Genomic DNA, 18,903 nt, shown 5'->3' on the forward strand with positions numbered 1-18,903 from the left:
CATGGCCTAGAAATAAACAAGCAACCAAACAAACAAACAAACAAGTCAAACAATGAACACCTAAGGATAACTTGAAATAGTTTTCCTCACTAATTTTATACAAGGGTATTTAGTATAATATTCTACACTGTGGCATTCAGAAAACAGAATGTTATTTTCTTTGCTTCTCTAACATAGCTGACTGGAATGGCTCCCTCATGAAGTTCCTCCATGCAGAGCTTGGAAAAGTTACTTATTGGGACAATCTCAGAATTCCCCCTGGCAAGATAACCTCTGGCCATGCTGATTAGAGGAGTCTGTACATTGTATTCCAAAAAATGTTAACTTTTCCAAGCTCAACATAAATGGAAGTTTCCATGGTATATTGTTTGCTTCTTGAATTAGAGAGCTATCAGCATGGCAAAACAAGCACCGCCCTCTCCCAATAAAATCCCAATCATTTGGTTTCTTGATAATATTTTATTAGTTTTCTTTCAAAAAACTATTCTTATGCAGAGATGGAAGGGGTCTTGTGACATAATTAAGAGCAGTTTGTGTGAGCATGAGCTTTTATGGACTACAGTCCAGATACAACTGAGGAAGTCGATATCTTCAGATACAAGTGCGGATGTCCATGAAAACTTATGTATGACAGCTGAAGGTGAAAATACTCCTAGTTGTCAACCTTGCCTGAATATTCAGGAGAAGGCTTAGATCTCGTACCCTGTGCTGTACAGCTGGTTCTTTGAAGAGAAAGCAGACCCTTTCAGAACAGGCTCCATACTTTTTCTCAGAACCTCCAGTTAACAATGTTTCCCTCTTCCCTGAATTAAGCTTCATCGTTTTCTCCATTGTTAACTGAGCTCAGACACTGCTTTGGAATTTGTAGCTGTTCCCCATGAATATCCTCTCTAGAAACAGATTTGCAGTGAGTGGTATCCAAGGCCATCCCTGTCATTAAAGAGAGTGAGAGGACTACATCAGGCAGCAGATGCAAGAGGGCACTAGTAACAGCCTTCTGGTTGTTTTCCATAGCCTTCTGGCCGTGTCCCTTTATTAGAGGGCAGAGCTGTCTATGCCATGCAAACTTTATGTCACTTCCAAAAATCAGCCTTTCTCCTCAGGTGTGGTGTTGTATAGCTTCTTTTGAACTAAGATTCAAGTGCCAGTCCAGTCAGTTGTTATGTATACTGGGGAGGGTGTGCCATTTTATCCTTTCCCTCTTGTAGAAAAATGCCTTGAGCTTGCCTTGCTACCTTTCTAAGCTTATGGTATTGGCCTCCTCATTCTCAGCTTTCTGTTGTGCCAAATCCACAGCTATTTTAGGTGTTAAGTTTCTTTACCTAGCAAGTAGAGATTAATGCGCACCCCACTGCTATCAGGGTTACAAATGGATTCTGCTAACTTTAAAAAATGAATGGTAAGAATATTTGCAAGTAAAGAATTCTTCAGCTGGTGGGGGAAAAGATCCTGTAGGTTATGTGAGATCAAGGATGACAGCTGCCAGTGCTAGGTGGAAAATCCACTTGTGAAGAGTCCAATGAGTTTGGGCAGTAGTATAAGGTCCCTCTAAGGCATAGCTATACTGTTCTCCCATTGCCTGCCAGGCAGCCTCTACTGAACAACAGCAGTTGTACACATTGGAGCAAAAGCCAAGGGGTGTTGCTAGGATTCATAAGCACATTTGCTCCAACCTTGTAAAAATCCCCCACCCTGGATTGTACCACTCCAGGGGTATATCTACACTATACTATTATAGCAGTTTGATGCCACTTTAACTGCCATGCTCTATCCTACTGAATCCTGGGATTTGTAGCTTGGTGAAGGACCTGAAATTCTCTCCTAGCATTAACTCACTCTTCTGATCTAGAGTACTAGAGCTCACTATAGAAGAGAACTCCAGGACTCCCATCAAATTATAAGTATCAGGATTCCACTGCATATATCTATGGCAATGTTAACATGATTCCAAGCTGCAGCAAGTGTTGACGCTCAGTGAAACAAATTCCCAAGTACACAGAATAGCAACAAGACAAGTAAAACTCTTTTCATCAACACTATTTTTTAGCTTACCTTCTTACATGAATGCTGTGTCGATCTGCAAATACAGGTATACCTCAGTTACTAAAGTACACGTGTTCCTGGGCAATTTTTTTTCTTTCTTTCACAAGCTTCCACTTTCCTTATAACTTCTATTTTGCTCTGTCAGTCTATGATTTTTTTTTAACATACTAGAGGTAGCTAGTGAGGCAAGCTAATCTGTTTTCCCATTTCCTCTCTGTTTTCCTGTTCCTGTAGGATTGGTATGGGATTCTGGAGACAGCTGTTGTTTACCTTGCTTGTTGTAGGCAAGTACACACAGTTATCTTAATAAGGGCTAGAGTCCAATCCCATTCTTTCTCAGCTCATGTTTTTATTCCATTGTTTACTACAGATATGCTGCTGCAACCTCATGCTTGAAGTCTGTGTTTCTCCACCTCTCCTTCACCATCTTTCAAAGCTTCCATCTATACAGAGGATGGGGAGCCGAAGGTAGGGGCTAGGGAATCCTTAAAGTGACTTTGTAAAAAGAAGCTTCTTTGTTAGAGGCTTTGTAAACTGAAGTACGTCAGTATAAGGATTCCTTGCCTTTACACCATTATGTCGTTTTAAAAAGAATTAAATTATCTCTGCTTAGAGAGGTGAGTCATTCAAAGTGCGCTCAAGCTTCAACCTCACTACAATAAGAAGAGGATAATAAAGCTTCAGCATTCAATGGTATTGTAAGGCTTGCGGAGGAGGTGGCGGTGAAGAAAAGGGGGTGCAGGCTGAGAGGAGAAGACAAGTTGGTTTTCTCTCTGAGTACACAATGCTGGTAATTACATTTAATTCTCACCTTCGGGGAAGAAACAGCAGGGAGGCCTTGCCTCATCTTTTCTGCCAAAAAAGAAAGCCTCACATGATTCAGAAGTGGCTTTTAACCTGGGATTAGACAATTTATGGGGGATAGGTTATTAGCTAAATGTTTAATGGCAGTATGCTACTGAATGCAAGTTCAGGGAGGGATTAGGGCAACAGCAGCACGTGAGTGCGTAGTCCTGTCTGAGTTTTGGCAAGTTATAATTTTTGGACTACAGCTCTTAGAATCCCCCAGCCATCATGAATTCTGGTCTCATGCTATCTTAGAGTGGTAGTTCAAAAAAGTTGCTTTTCAAAGCTAGTTCCAGCAGGATGAATAAAATCACAGAGTTGGAAGGGGACCTGCTCAGTGCAGGATCTCCAACTAGAATATTCCCAACAGGTAACTGTCCAGTCTATTTCTACCATCTGAAGCAGAATAGAATGAGTCTGCACCCTCATCCGTGTTGCAGCCCTTAAGGCTATTAAAGAGTGTGATCATGTCATCAATCAGTCTTCTTTTCTCCATGCTGAACAAGCTCAGTTCTTTCAACCTCTTTCCATGTTTTGTTGTCTATACCTTTTATTATCCTCTTTGCCCTTCCCTTAATTCACTCCAACTTGTCTATATCCTTCTTAGAATGAAACACTGAGACCTGAATGCAGTATTCAAGATGAGGTCTGACCAATACCAAATATTGTAGGATCAGTGGCATCAGTAGGCAGTGAGTGTGTGTGTGTGTATGACACTACTGTTCCTCAGACTCCTACTTTTTGGCAGAAATGGGCTGTGACTTTCATCTGCTTCCCTTTAAAACGCTTTAAAAGATGGCGGGAGTGGGGTGAAGCTTAGTGGGATGAGAAAGGAGAGGGTCCAGAATTTTTTAAAATTCAAATTTCAACATTTCAAATGTTAATCTTTTTTAAAAAAAATGTTTTTCTTTAAAAATATCTCTTTTTATCAGATCTTCACTATGCATCTGTAAATATATTTAGGTCATGCATATGATACTGTAATTTGAAAATATAATTTTAATTTTGCTAGTTGTTTATGTCACAACTATTAGCATTACACTCAGTGTTATATGGGAATTATGACTGACAAATAACATTAGTGCAAGAAAGCATTGCTAAGGATTCTGTAAGGTGTGAAATGGGAGGAGGTCAATGGGGGGGAGTAACACCATGAGTTACCACACTGGGGGACACAAACCCTAGGGATGCCACTGAGTAGGACTATTGCAGCCGGCCCTCCCTAGCCACTGATTCAATCATTCACAGATTCCCAAAAGCAAATCTTGTTTTTGTAATTTTATTTAAGGGACACCATTTATGCCATTGTATTTAATAGGATTTGAGCATCCATGGATTTTGGTACCCAAAGGGGGTCTTGGAACCAAACCCTAATGGATGCCAAGGGCCCACTGTATTTCCCTCAACTTGGAAAGTATGATTCTGTTAATGAAGGCTAAGATAACATTTCCCTTTTTAGTTGCAGCACCATACTACAGTGGTCCCTTCCCTTATGCAAGGGATCAGTTGTGGACCCCCAGCCCCCCCACGTAAGGAAAATTCTGCATATGCTCGAGCCCCATTAAACTAATGGGGCTCGTGCCCAAGGCAGTGCAGCAGTGCAGCAGAATGGCACCATGGCAGCACACACCATGGGCACGTGCACCATTACCTTTTCTGGCATGTGGCACCACTTCTTCCAGCACGGCTTTCAGCATATGCTGAAAGCCGCATGTATCATGCCCACATATGACGCGGGCACACTGTACTTACTCATGTTAAATAATAACAATAATCAAATTAAATAATCAACAATAATCCCAAAGTCCTTTTCACATATAGTGCAACTTGAGCCAAGTATCCCCATCCCCCTCATTTGTGGCTTTAATGTAGAATTTGCAATTGTTTCTACTGAATTTCATTTTGTTAATTTCAGCCATATTTTCTAGTTGATAAAGATCTTTTGAATTCTGTTCCTGTCTTCCAATGTGTTAGCTACCCCTTCCAGTTTTGTGTTATCTGTAAATTTGATCAGGATTCCCTCCATCCCATCATCTAAATCATTGATAGTATTGGCCCCAGGACAGAACCTCCACCTCCATTTGAGACCTCCATCCAGTCTGAAGCTTATGACAACTCTTCGAGCATGGTATTCCAACCAATTATGGATCCATCTGAGGGTGTTCCCATCTATTCCGTATAGTCCATTTTTAGACAGTTTGCTAATCAAGATATATTGGGGTATTTATCAAATGTTTTCCTGAAAATCCAGATAAATAATATCCACAGCATTCCTATCATCTATTAAACTAGTTACCTGGTCCAAAAAAAAAAAAAAAAAAAAGATTTAAGGTTAGTTTGGCAGTATTTGATCTTGACAATCCCATGCTGGCTCCTATTAATCATTGCATTGTTATCAAGATATTTGTAAACAGACTCCTGTATAATCTGCTCTAATATATTTGCTGGTATTGAGACCAGGCTGACTGGCTTGTTGTTCTCTGGGTCATCTTTTCCCCATATTTAATAGACAGGAACAATGTTTACCTGTCTCCAGTTCTTTGGCACTTAGTTTTCTCAAAAAATGATGGCAAGTAGTTCAGAGAGTATGTCAGCAAATTCCTTCAATATTCTGGAATGAAGTGCATCTGGCCCTGAAGATTTGAACTCATTTAGGTTAACAGATAAAAATGATTCTTAACTATCTCCTTGTCAATTTGGATTTGCAATCTGGATCCTTTGCCAAGATGTCTGCTGATCGATGGAAACACACAGCTCTCTTTTGGAGGGAAAACTGAAGCAAAATAGGTGTTGAGTAGTTCTACCTTTTCATCATGATCTGTTAGCATTTTACCATTCTTCCTTCCATTCAAAGACTCCCCAATTACAATGGGACTGTATCAGATAGAGTCACATAGAGTTCTAAGCAGATATAGCTGTATTCTGTTCTATGTGGTTCATACTATACACATGAACAGGGGGTGGGTGGGGACATAATGCATATGGCATCATAAGAAGGATTAGAATTTCTAACTCCCAGCTTGCATTCTGGTCAACACTGTAAGGAGAATAGCTGAATATGATTTAGAACTACATACCATTGTGGAATTTTCACATTTAATGAATGCATACACATTCTCACCCAAACTATTCTCCACTTAGGATCTTAGGAATGTTTTCTAACTTCAGTTAATTGTGAGTGTTGAATTATTTAATATCATTTATTTTCACAAGAATGAACAACGTAAGAAAGACTGGAAACACTGTTTATAGAATGCTATCTCCTTGGAAGCCTGATTGGCATCAACTTTTAGGGACCAAGTCTTTTAAATAAAGTCTTTTGGTCCTTATCTATTTCTTTTTGGTGTACATGTATATAGTTTTAATTGTGTTAGCCTTTTCTTCTGTTTTAACTTAGTGATCTGTTTTTAATTCTATTTTTATTATTTTATAGTTTTAATCTGGAATAGTTTTAAACTTTTATGCAGTTTTAATTATATGCTGCTATGAAGTCTTATGATAAAGGGCAGGATAGAAATATTTTTTACATAAAAATAAACAAATCCCTATATATTAGTCCCTATATGTTAGTGTTTCCTTTATATTAGCATTCAAAGAGGAAAAAATAGACTGTGCACCCCAATTTTTCTCATAATGAAATGGTCCCCAGGAATCCCTGGCTTAAACTAGCCTCAGTCTACTTTTGTAATGTGTGAAAGAATGCTAAGGCAACTATTTGCGGATTTTAGCTCATGCTCCCAGGCCAAACACTGTATAAAGGGGGCTCTGATACTTATCTGCTGTTTTCTTGATTTATTCCTCAGCCCAAGGCACCATGCTGGATGCTTAGGAAGCTTGTTTTGGAATGAACAAATGATGCTATCAGCAATTCTTTGAATTTTCTGTTATTTTGAGCAAAAGCATTCATGACATGGTGAGATAACGTACAGAATGAGAAACATACATATTTGTGCTGTGCTCATGAGTATGTTAAGCCCTGAATAAACTATAAACGATGGAATTAATTGCTTTTATCAAGCAAAGTCCCTTGGCTTGTTCTCCTGACCTTTTCTGATTTTTCCAGTGTTCCCAAATGCTCAGATGCACAGATGCAGTTTGAGAAAATGAAAACAACATAAGATGGAGCTTCATGACCTTGGATGAATTAATGACAGATTCAAAGAACAATGAGGAGCCCCTTGCTACCTCTTATTTAATCTTGAAATTATGTGGCATCTGACAGAAACTTTTGTATACAAGGCAAAAAAGAACAATTGTACTGCTTCGCTTGTCTGTTTTAGAACAGTACCACAGTACTGAAATCCCACCACTGTATTTTCCAAGATGTGCATCTTGGGAACAATATCAGGGTTGTTTTTTTTTTAAATGGTGCAACTCTTTTTCATTGACACGCAGTGATGCTTTCAAATGGGTGGGAGACCTCAGCCTTCCAGGGAGTCCAGTCTGTCCCTTGGAAATTCCTAACTCATGACACCATCTTTTAGTGGTTTCCCAACGTCTGTATGAGTTTCCCCTTTTTATAAAGTAGAATGTATGAGGGTTCTGCTTATCCCTCTGCTACCATCAACTGGGAGGACTTCTGTTTAACTCAGCCACTGCCACCAAATGTGAGGGCTTTCCCTTATCCCTCTGGCATAAATGTGAGGACCTCCTTCTGTCCCACCACTGTGTCCACCAACTGTGGGGACCTCTTAAATGCTTCTGTGGTTCCTGTGTGAGATTTTATTTATCTTCTATCCCCACCAGACACCAGCACTTTTTATTAACTGCTTCCAATACAGACATTGTGTCTATGCTCAGTTTTCCAATACAGTATGTAGAATTCTTGGAGGCAAAAGGATATAATACAAAATAATATTTTTGATTATTTATTTAATACATCTAAATCACATCTCTCTCTCACACACACACTCATCTCCTGAATCTGATCCTGGCTTTAACTCTCCTAACCATTCAGACTCCTAAATCCCATTCTCAAATCCCTAAAATTTACAGACTACTAATCTTAATTTTGACAGGCCCAACCCTCACTTGGGTCCAAAACACACTGCAGAAATAATCCAGTTCGAGACCACTTTAACTGCCCTTGCTCAGTGCTAGGGAATCCTGGGAATTGTAATTTTATTGTGGCACTAGAGCTATCTGACAGAGAAAGTTAATGTCTCACAAAACTAGTTTTTCCATTTTGGGGGGATTAGAATGTAAATAGAGCATTTCTAACCAATGGGCCACTGTTTTATTTTCCTTATTTGTTAACAGATTCTTGTTAGAACTTGAGTAGATTCTGTATTCTGCTATTTTTGGTCGCATACTTTTGATGGTCAGGTAGAAAGGAATTTTAAACTTTCCACTTTACTCTGACCCAAATCTATTATTTCCTCCTCTCTGCTGCTAATCAGTAAATCATGAATTACTGTCCATTCTGCAAGTGACTCCTCTTTCCCATGGCTGCATTAAGATAGGATATCTAACCTACTGTTGTTGCTACTTTTTCTTATAACAACAGCTGAGCACTCAAAGAAATCCCTTATCCTCACTGTAGTTCTGGTTGGAACTGGCTACTTCCCCCATGTCTACTATTTTCAGTGTGGCATGCAGGGTGTATGTGAGGTGTCGGGTCCTATGCCAAGAGAAAGACAGGACATTAATTAATTAGGGGGGCAGTATGGGTGTAACCTCTCATTGTGAATAGCAGACAAAGCCCCCTCTTTCCTATCGAGGCTGTAACACTGCAAAGGGTTAAAGACTCCCACCCCCATGTTTTGATCCTAATCTAATCATCCCTCCTTTATTTTGTTTTTTAAATGTATGCAAGGCCAAATGATGTGGCAAAAGTCACGTCTATTCTGGCTCTAAGTTAAAATCACAGGGTGAGGTAGGAAAAGAGAACTGAATATACTCCATAGGAAGCCATCTATACTGGCTGGCAGAGGCAAAGATTCATCCCAATGGAGCCCTGGTGGAGCATTGGTTAAATGCTGCTACTGCAGTCATAACATTGTAAATTCGATCCTAGAGAAGTCCACTCAGCCTTCCATTCTTTCATCGTTCTGTCATCGTTCGGCCTCTGAGGGAGAGAGAAGGCTGGCCCAGTTCCATCAGGGGCTAGCCAGAAAACAGAGGCTCCTCCCTCCCTAACTGTCATCGTTCGGCCTCTGAGGGAAAGAGAAGGCTGGCCCAGTATCATCAGGGGCTAGCCTGAAGACAGAGGCTCCTCCCTCCCTAACTATCATCGTTCGGCCTCTGAGGGAGAGAGAAGGCTGGCCCAGTTCCATCAGGGGCTAGCCTGAAGACAGAGGCTCCTCCCTCCCTAACTATCATCGTTCGGCCTCTGAGGGAGAGAGAAGGCTGGCCCAGTTCCATCAAGGGCTAGCCTGAAGAAGAAGAGCCCTCCCTCCGGTCCATCTGCCTTGGTCCAGGCCTCAGAGGGAGAGAAGAATGCTGGACCTGATTCCCTCCCCCCCCCTCACCATTCCCTTCTCCTTTTGTATTGTGTCTTTTAGATTGTAAGCCTGTGGGCAGGGAACTGTCTGTTATCCCCTCTATTGTAAACCGCTCGGATCCCCAGTGATTGGGCGGTATATAAATAAATCCTATTATTATTATTATTTTTATTATTATTATTATTATTATTATTATTATTATTATTATTTCATAGGTCAGTAAAATGAGTATCCAACTTGTTGGAGGCAATTGGCTTACAGCTCCTCTCTAATAAGGATCTACAGTTCCTATGAAGTTTTAGGATCCAACTTCTGAAAACATTTTATCATTCTGTTTGAAAGTTGATACAGGCTAGTGAAAGCATCACACAGTAAAGATGGACTGATGGCTTAGTGTCTGGTGATTTCACAGTTTATCAGCTGCAGGCTTAATACTGACAAAATGGAGTCACTTGCTGGCCTATACTACTGACTAGGAGTCCCAGGGCCACTGGGAGGTTGCACCCTCTGCCTTGCAGGAAGGCCATCATGGCAAGGAGAAGAGCAAGCTAGAATCCTCTGTGTTCTGGAGAAGCAACCACTTCTCCCCTTCTTCCTTCCAGAAAGAACCCTGGGCTCCAACTGCCAGAAAGAACATTGGGTTCCAACTGCCATTTGCCTTGGGGCTGAAGAATGGAAGCACAGTCTGGGCTGAACACATGTGAAGTGGTGGGTCAGTGGGACACAAGAGAGAGTGGGGGACAGACAGGACAGTCAGACAGGGAGACAGAGTTTGTGTACATATTATCCTTTGCAAACTGCCTTGAGCATCATTGGATAGAAAGGTGGGTATTTACATAGATAAATATGCCAAAACATACTTTCAAGTACCATTTTCCTGCCCTGTTGTTAGTTTAGAGTGGCTCATAGACTTGGCAATGAAACAGACTTTTGTTAAACCTGTCAAACAGATGACATTTTAAAATGGAGCTTGTGCTGGAGGAAAAGAGGCACAGGCCTCTGGCAACTGTTGATCCTATGGCCAGTGGATGGAGCTAAGTCCATTGTCCCCCTCCTCTTTGTAGTCTTAGGGAAACAGATATAGGATTTCAGGATATACCAGCCTGCCAAAGCTCAGGTATTGGCATCAATAACCTCAGTGATCTCCACTGGCTACAGTTTAATTCCCCAAAAGCTGAATGGAGAGGCAGGAGCTGGCAGGGGTAAACTGGGATGGGAGAGAAGCCACTTTAGGGCTAAAGGTTGCTTGAAGCTGCTTAGAGCACTTTGTGGCTTTTAGATGGGCTTAAACTGTTTAAGCCGATTTAAGGCTTTAGATTGGTTTAAGTTCTCTGTGTCTTAGGGTTTAAGCATCTAACTATCCAAGTCTTTTAAAACATTTTGGGAGAAAAATATATTTGTTTTGTTGGATTGTCAGTCAGTTAAAGAATTACCATAATTCAATACATGCTATAGTATAAGAAAGTGAGAATTTTAAATTAGGATAGCACTTTCAACCTAAAAACAGTACGAGCATGTAAATTCATTGTTTGTGGGATTATCTTAAATGCATTCATTACTATCCAAGAACCCTCTGAGGCATAACTGGGGACTCCAGTGTGACTGCGGCCCTTTGTCTTCAGTGACAGGAGATACAATTGCAAACAATTGGTATGCAACTTTCATTTTCACAGTGTCATTATAAAATATTAATTAATTACTTTAATTTGGAGACAAAATAAAATTAATTATCCATAATCATGTGAAGAATGCAGTAAAAATCAGATTTTTAAAATCCTTTAGTGACAGAAATTCTTTCCTGGCCTTCGCCCTTCCTGCCAAAAGCTGATGTGCCTAAAAATGTACTTTGTTTTGCAAACACAGAACAGCTATAATTTGATTTCAGGACATTTGGAAGATATAACCTCTCAGAGTGTGTCTGCAAAGTAGAAATAATGCAGTTTGACATTGCTTTATCTACCATGGCTCTGTCCTACAGAATCCTGGGATTAGTGGTTTTGTGAGGCACCAGTACTCTTTGGCAGAGAAAGCTACAGACCTTGTAAAACTACAAATCCGAGGTTTTGATAGGATGGAGCTACAGCACTTAAAATGGTGTCAAATTGCAATATCTGTAGATACACCCTCAGATTCTTTTGGACTAGTTTGTCAGTGGCAATTATGAAAATATGGAGGGACTCAGTTGGTCTTATTTTTTATATATACCTTTCACAGTGTTGACCCTGAGATAGAATCCTTGGATATCTCTCTCTCCAGAAGTTAATTTTAACTAATTATATGTGCTAATTAATTAGTCCCTTCACCTAAAAAGAGCCTGGTACACACCTCTGGTTTGCAGCAGCCTGGGGCCGTACTAGGGTTGCGCGGTGGCAGAGCCGCCACATGCCATACAACCCTAGTTCATGGCAGCGGCATGGACATGCAGCCTTATCTACATGGGGTGCATCCATGACGTCACTTGTGCACCCCAACCAAACATTGGGGCACAGAAGAGACGTCACCGTGCTGCTGGAGGCGCCTGTGGTGCTCTAACAGCAGCGCAAAAAGGTGCTCCAAAACAGAGCTCCTTTTCGCCATGTGTATTGTTCCTGTGGCAACCAAATGGCCATAGGAACAATGCCAAGGAGAAAGGGGCCGGGTAGCCCCTTTCTCCCATGGCTCTGACTGTCCGGGTGTCCAGGGGCATGAAGCCCTAAGGATACCCCTTTTCTGTGATAGGGAGGGCCAGCTGCAATAGTCCTACTCAGTGGCATCCTTAAGGTTGGTGTCACCTGGTGTGGTAACTCATGGTGTCACTGGATTGGGGCTGCAGGGCTGCCAGTGAGGCTGCCCTGGCCCCAGTCTGAAAAGGGGCGGGTGCAGGTCGCCCCAAAGGAGTGGTCTGTACCATGCCAAGGTTTAACACAGCACTCCATATTCCTGTGGTATAATGAATAAGAGGTTTTGCCTCATTATTTTTTGCAGGGCTGATCTTGAAAGGAAGAGAATGCTTGGAGAGTATTGTAGTTGTTCAAAGCTAGAGATGACAGGGGTTGAACTTGAACTTGGCACCTCTCTCTGCTGCATGCAAAATATGCACTGCAGCACTGATTTTTGTAATCGATGCGTCTTTATTCGAAGTGATTGGGGAGGTGGAGGATGACATTGCTCAATACTGCAGAGAGGGGAAATATTCTGCATATTCTCATATGAATTCAATATTTCAGATCAAAATTCCACACTATTGATTCACCAGCTGATAGGTGTAAGGTGTAAGGCTTTTTTTTAAAGTAATGCTAACCACTGAACTAATTTATCAGCACTGACATTCAACTGATAAAAACTTGGCTTTCAAAAAAGAGTTTGGGTTGATCCCCCCTTCCGATTTATTTTTAATCCTGTTCCCATTTTTATTACTGCTCATAGAAAATGTTGGTTGTTGGTTTCAATTTCCTTGAATTTCCTGTTAAATAAACAGGATCTACATGGGGGGGGGGGGGGTGAAAAAAATCTCAAAATTTCACAAAGGACACTCGAGCTCAAAATATTTGAGGAAAGAGAGTTTTTTGTGTTGACTGGAACCCCAGTGGGCATAGAATGTATAGAAGACACCTGCTCATATTGAAATTGAGAGAATGTGGAACAGAATAAGAAAGCTATAAGAGATCAGGTTTAAGAATTTAAGAACTGTCTTGCTAAATCAGACAAAGTCTAATTTAAGAGCCAGCAACGTGTGGCTTTCCAGATGTTTCCAGTCTGCAACTCCCATCTTCCCCAGGTAGCACAGCTAGTTTTGAGTGAAGATGAGAGTTGTAGTCCAATAACATCTGGAGGCCCCCACATCTGACATCCTGTATCTCACTAGTCCATCATTTTGTTTACAGCAAATACTAATGGAAAGTCACAGATTTTAGCTTTCACAACTATGCAATGAGTTCTACTGGAAGATGGGGGAGGAAACTCTACTTCCTCCCTATTTTTTGAAAGGGTAGTACATTATTCCAGGTCTAGGAAGCAGGGACTGGGAGGAAATGTTATTCTGGTGCAGATGGTGAAGCAGGCTTGGTTGCTAGCATGAAGCTGTTAGCAGTGCATTCAAGTTATGTGTTAGCAGAAAATACAATGATCTTTCTTCCTCTTCTTGTCAATTAAGAACTGAAGACACTATACAGTACTGTGTAAAGTGTAAAAGGTCAACTTGATGTTTTCTCCCACTTTGATATGTGAGTAAGGATTCCTTGCTGAGTGTAGTTTTTCAGTTACCTCTTTCACCTTAAACATTTGAGCTGCCATGCTTGTCTGCAAAAGTGCTGTAACCTTGTAGCAATGGTTGGCAAGCCATCTGCTTTTGGAATGCTGTATTGACCTGATTCTGTTCTAGTTGGATGGCTCAGCAGTTCTTTAAAGCAGCTCAGCCTTTAAACTTGGCCTTGGCATGCTAAGTGAATAATATCTCAATCCCTATTGAAAGTTTGCCATAACTGGAGGTTGAAATGTGTGACATGAAGACAGATTTCTCTTAATTTAAAAAATAAAACCTGTACATTCTGAAGGAAATGATGAGTTAACAGTTTGAGACACTGACAAGTGTTTTACTTTTTATGATATAGCTGAACTGCAAGCATCTGTTACAGGAGGATAGAGAAGGAATAACAATTTCTTCTTGCACATGCCTTACAATGCTTCTAAATAAAAGCTTGGGAAAATTTATTTCCTTATATACTATGGGTTGGATTCAAAAATCTGCTTTATTGTGTTTAAAAGAAACCTAACCCATTGGTTCTAGATTAGCAACAAAGTGCCTAAACAGACAGGCCAAAATAAAGCTGCTTCGGGTCACTTTGGAGGTATGCTGTTTAAATGACACACGCAACTTAAGAGGCCAGAAGCTGCATCAAAGCTATGCTCCAGTCCTTAGGACTAGAGAATGGCTTTGGCTTGGCCTCTGGCCTCTTAGGACACATACATCATTTAAAGAGAATACCTCCAAAGTGACCTGAAGCAGCTTTATTTTGGCCTGTCTGTTCAGGCCCAAAATGCCCCAAAAAGCACAGTGGGTACCTATCGAAAAGTACTTCTTAAAGCCGGTGTGGGAATCATGAAGCCTTTCAAATGTTGCTGGAGTGCATGTCCCAGCAGCCTTAGCCAAGGAATACTGAGAGATTCTGTCCTACAAGAGTTTGAGGGTCTTTAGAGGTTAAATTTTTCTACTGCTGTTTTGCTGTGGTAGCAGCTTTGCCTTCTGAGTGGTGCTCCTCCCCCGCATCAAATTTACAGGTTGCGGGTGACTGGCCTACAAACCCATTTATGAGAAAGCCTTCTGATATATTGTATATCCTTTCCAAAGAACAGCTTTATGCTTAGTATTTTATGCAGCTGGTATAAAAAGGGCTCATTTCTCAGCTCTTTGCAATAAAATTTGTTCAACATTATTGGTGCCGAGTTATTATGGAGATTTTTAAGTAGAATGAAAGACATAAAAGATTTCACTGGATGAATGTTTTCTAAAACAGCCTTAATTCACAATTCATAAGCTGCAGGGGGAAGAGGTGCACCTACAAACTATTTACATCTCTTCACTTTTTAAATGTTGCCCAGAGCTTTTGCTGCAGCATGCCAATATAACAACTGTGTGGAGGTGAACTACTTGAGACAAATGGGACCTGAGCAGTTAGGAGAATATGCACAGAGACATATAGCTTGATAACATGGATTGTTATGCATAGAAATAAATTGCTTCCTTTCAGTGTAACGTATCTTAACCAGGAATGGCTGTGGCTCTTTTTTCCTTTCCTCTTGGCTATATTTGTTTTGCTCCAACTCACAAGAATCTCTGGCAACAAATTATACTATTTCCCCTCCTCTCTCTATATGCTTTCTGACATCAAGCAGTAAACACACAAGATCCTTAGAGAAAACTTCATAGGATTTCAGTTTTTTAAAAGGAAACAAGTTGCAGCAGGGTGCCACCAGAAATAGCCAAAAACAGCTGCTGATGTGTAAAAATGCAAATGAGCACTTGGAGCACCTGGCTGGTACAGTGAATGTGTAGCTTGGAAGGTTTGTGTGGCATTTGGACTTTAGGTGTATTCCTATAAAAGTGAAAGACTAGTGTGAATAAACAGAAATAAATCTCTTTCACCTCTTAACTTACCTCATGGCAAACAATGCTGAATGGCAGCCTGCAGAAGGAACTGAAAGAAAGACTATGATGCTATCTTTCAACTTATAGTACATTTGTTCATTCTTTCCACCAGTGTAACAAACTTGGGTCTGGGCTATATCACTTCAGGTGGGGAATTCATGCAGTTAAATGCTCTTCTATCCCTTCACCTCCAAATTAAAAAGCAAAACAAACCCTGAAAAAGCCACCAAAACACTGCATATGGAAAACTAAATGTCAAACAAAAGACTACATCACAATCTTTCTCCTAGATAGACTGACAAGAGTCAGTATGGTAATACTAGTTAAGACTAGTCCCTTCATCTAACAAGGGCCCGGTACACACTGCCGGTTTGCAGCGGCCTGGGGCAACTTTGGTTCATAGGCTACTTCACTGAGCACAGTGTAAAAGTTCTGCAGATTGAACTATCCTATGGCTTTGTTCTCCATTCCTCAGGATTCACATTCCCACTACAATAGTCCTCCTCTGTGGCCATGGAAATGGGGAGTCAGAAGGGGGGAATTGATCCTCCAAAGGTTTCAATAAATTATGTGATTCTTTTGCATCTGGCTATGGGGACATAGTGAGATCCTTTTCCAGTTCTCTCCCTCCCAGTTCTCTACTAGCCACTGAATAGCAATGGAATGGTGTGGCTATCAGAGTGAAATGGTGACTTTTGAGGGGGGTTTTGTTGTTGTGATGGGAGGAAAAGATTACCAATATCTGCAGCAACCAATAAAAGAAATATTGGTGGTGCCTGTAACAGGATGCTGGGCTTAGTGCAGGATCTGGTTCCTTGTGTTCACCTGTCACTTGTGTGTGTTCTAGGTCAGAGCTCTTTCAAATTATGTTATGTGGCTAAGCAGGGACAGATCTACTACCCAGGGTCCCTTAGACGGAAACACCATTATCCAAGATCTCTTTCACGTTACATATTGATATCAGTTTAACTGCCATGGAATCTTGGAATTTGTAGTTTCATGAGCCATTTAGAATACTCAGCCAAAGAGCTCCAGTGTCACAATAAAATATAAATATCAGAATTCTGTAAAATGCAGCCATTGCAGTTAAAATTGTATCAAAGTGTTATAATTGTGTAGTGCAAAAGAAACCCAGCATAGGTGTGGGTCATTAACAATGTGTTGACATGACTTTAGCTCAGAGTTTCAGATGAGGTGAGTGCCTTTCCTGGAGCATATCAGCATGGTGCAATCATTTCTTTAAAAGGGTAGTAAGATATTTTCAGACCTTGGGAAAGTTATTTTTTGGAATGCACATCCTCAGAATCCCCAGCCAGCATGCTGGGAATTGTAGTCAAACAAAATTTTTCAAAGAGCTGTAGGTTCTTAGAATAATATAGGCACTATGGGCAGAAATATGTCACTGTCCACCACAGATGATAAACCAACTGGTACAATGACAGTCTCATGACTTTGGTTACTGTGATACTCAGACTCCCCTAAGAACAAGTTCGTGCCCAAGAAGCTGTAATGTCCTTTTTAACTCTTCCAGCTAAACAAAAGAAGAAGAATTGCAAGGGGTGGGGAAAGGGATATTTGCTTAAATTTCCTGCAATCAGTTGCATATCCTTTGCACAATAAATTGCCAGAAAAGAATCTCCTTGTTTTTGCTTTGGCCGGTAGTATGGCATTAGGTACTGGATGGTGAACCCACTCGGGTTTTTAGCGTGAGTTTGACAGGAACTATCCAAGGTGCTGAAATTATTGTCGGGCTAATGACTCCTTAAATGTTTTGATCCAAATCTGAAGCGTGTTTACTATCTGATGACATTGGAGCCACCACCCTCCACTGGCATCACTTTTGCCTTAATTTACTGTTTATATTCATGTAAAAACCTAAAAGTTTAGGTTAAAAAATTGATCCAAATAAACTGAGTCGACTTATCCATGGGTACTTTAATTCATGTGTGTATGTGTGTGTGTTTATCTCCATCTTCTGGTGAAAGGCAAGAGTTTAATTTGCCCTGGAAGCATTGACCCCCTTCTACTCTCTCATCCATTCAACCTTTACTATGAGTACAAATAGTTATGCCTGCTGTAATTTTTTAAGCTCTTTGACATTGTTTTCCTTTACATCTTTCATTACATGCCCCTAAATTTTACCCTCGACTTATCCATGGGTCATATCATAATCCATAATTTTGGCCCCCAAACCTGCCCTTAACTTATATATAAGGTCAACATATAGACAAGTATACAGTATACACTGTACCTTGTGTAGGTGGTTCTTCATTTCATAAATTATAGCATAACCTTATCATTTCACTCCATCTGTTGTCTTTTTAAAATCAAAACACTAAATGCATTGGTATAATGGCTGACTCAGCTTCTCAGATTGTGTTCTTCTCAAATATGTTTATAATTAGCTTACTGTATAATGGTATGTCTGCAAAGCAAAGCAATCTTTCTGTTAACGCTTTCCTATTAGCCTTACTAAGTGAAGCACGAGAACAAATGGCACCGTGGACTGATTAATTATAAGCCTTGGAGTTGGCAAAAAGCTTATCTACATTTAAAAGTTAATATGATTCTCATATGATCTGATAATTTACCTGCTTGTGCAGAGACATGCATCTTATTATGCTGCTGAAATCCCTCCATGGTATCCTTTGTCATAGAAATTAAGCCAAGGATGGAGGAATTCTTGATCTATGAGAAGCTGGTGAACTCAGTCTCCCAGATTTAGCAAGGAGTGGTGGGAGTTGCAGTTCTGTAATATCTGGAGGGTCACACTTTTCCCAACCCAACATGGCATTAAGACACATGACTAACAGCACAACACTAGGAATACTCACTTGCACATAAAACCCATTGTATCCAATCATGCTTCCAAGAAAGTATGCTAAGAATTTCTTGGGTTGTAGTTCTCTGTGTACTTACTTGTGAGCAAGCTCCACTGTGTACAGGTAGTACTTACTCTTGAGTAAATATGTATAGGTTTGCTATATAAAGTGTGAAAATGGTCGTCTTTGGGAAACAATTTCAATGAACAAACTGATTGCTTTTCAACTGTGATTTGGAAATCACTTGATCAGACAGCAGGAGACAGAGATGTACCATGAGTGAAAACCCCATAGTCCTCCAGTTGTAGTTGAACTGCCATTCCCAGCAGCCACAGTCAGCATAGCCAATGATGAAGGTTGCTGGGAATGTCCATCATTATATATACATACAGAGAATAATATGCAGAAGGAAAATCACCTGGCTGAATAAATGATGGGCCAATCCCATCAGGCCTCCCCAAAGGAACTGAGCCCTTCCCAGAAGGCTTCTGGCTCCATCCTCCACTCCCTTCCCCTTTTGTGTCATGTCTTCTTAGATTGTAACCCTGAGGGCAGGGAACCGTCTAATTAAAAGATTGGATGTACAGTGCTGTGTAAATTTACAGCACTATATAAATAAAGCTTA

At 40.6% G+C, this 18,903-nt stretch overlaps 1 protein-coding gene across 3 annotated transcripts in view; it reads left to right on the forward strand.

Moving 5' to 3' along the window:
- The window catches only part of ARHGEF4 (Rho guanine nucleotide exchange factor 4), a 242,020-nt gene that overhangs the window by 202,456 nt on the left and 20,661 nt on the right, over positions 1-18,903 (forward strand). Inside the window, exon 1 of one of the 3 annotated variants that reach the window (XM_042457317.1) lies at positions 10,030-10,156. The exons of the other annotated variants lie outside the window; for them this stretch is intronic. The gene's annotated coding sequence lies outside the window, so the exon portion shown is untranslated. Of the gene's footprint in view, positions 1-10,029; positions 10,157-18,903 lie in introns of those variants that run through there. 3 annotated transcript variants of the gene reach the window in all.

This window comes from Sceloporus undulatus, chromosome 3 (genome assembly GCF_019175285.1).
Source record: "Sceloporus undulatus isolate JIND9_A2432 ecotype Alabama chromosome 3, SceUnd_v1.1, whole genome shotgun sequence".
Taxonomy (NCBI): domain Eukaryota; kingdom Metazoa; phylum Chordata; class Lepidosauria; order Squamata; family Phrynosomatidae; genus Sceloporus; species Sceloporus undulatus.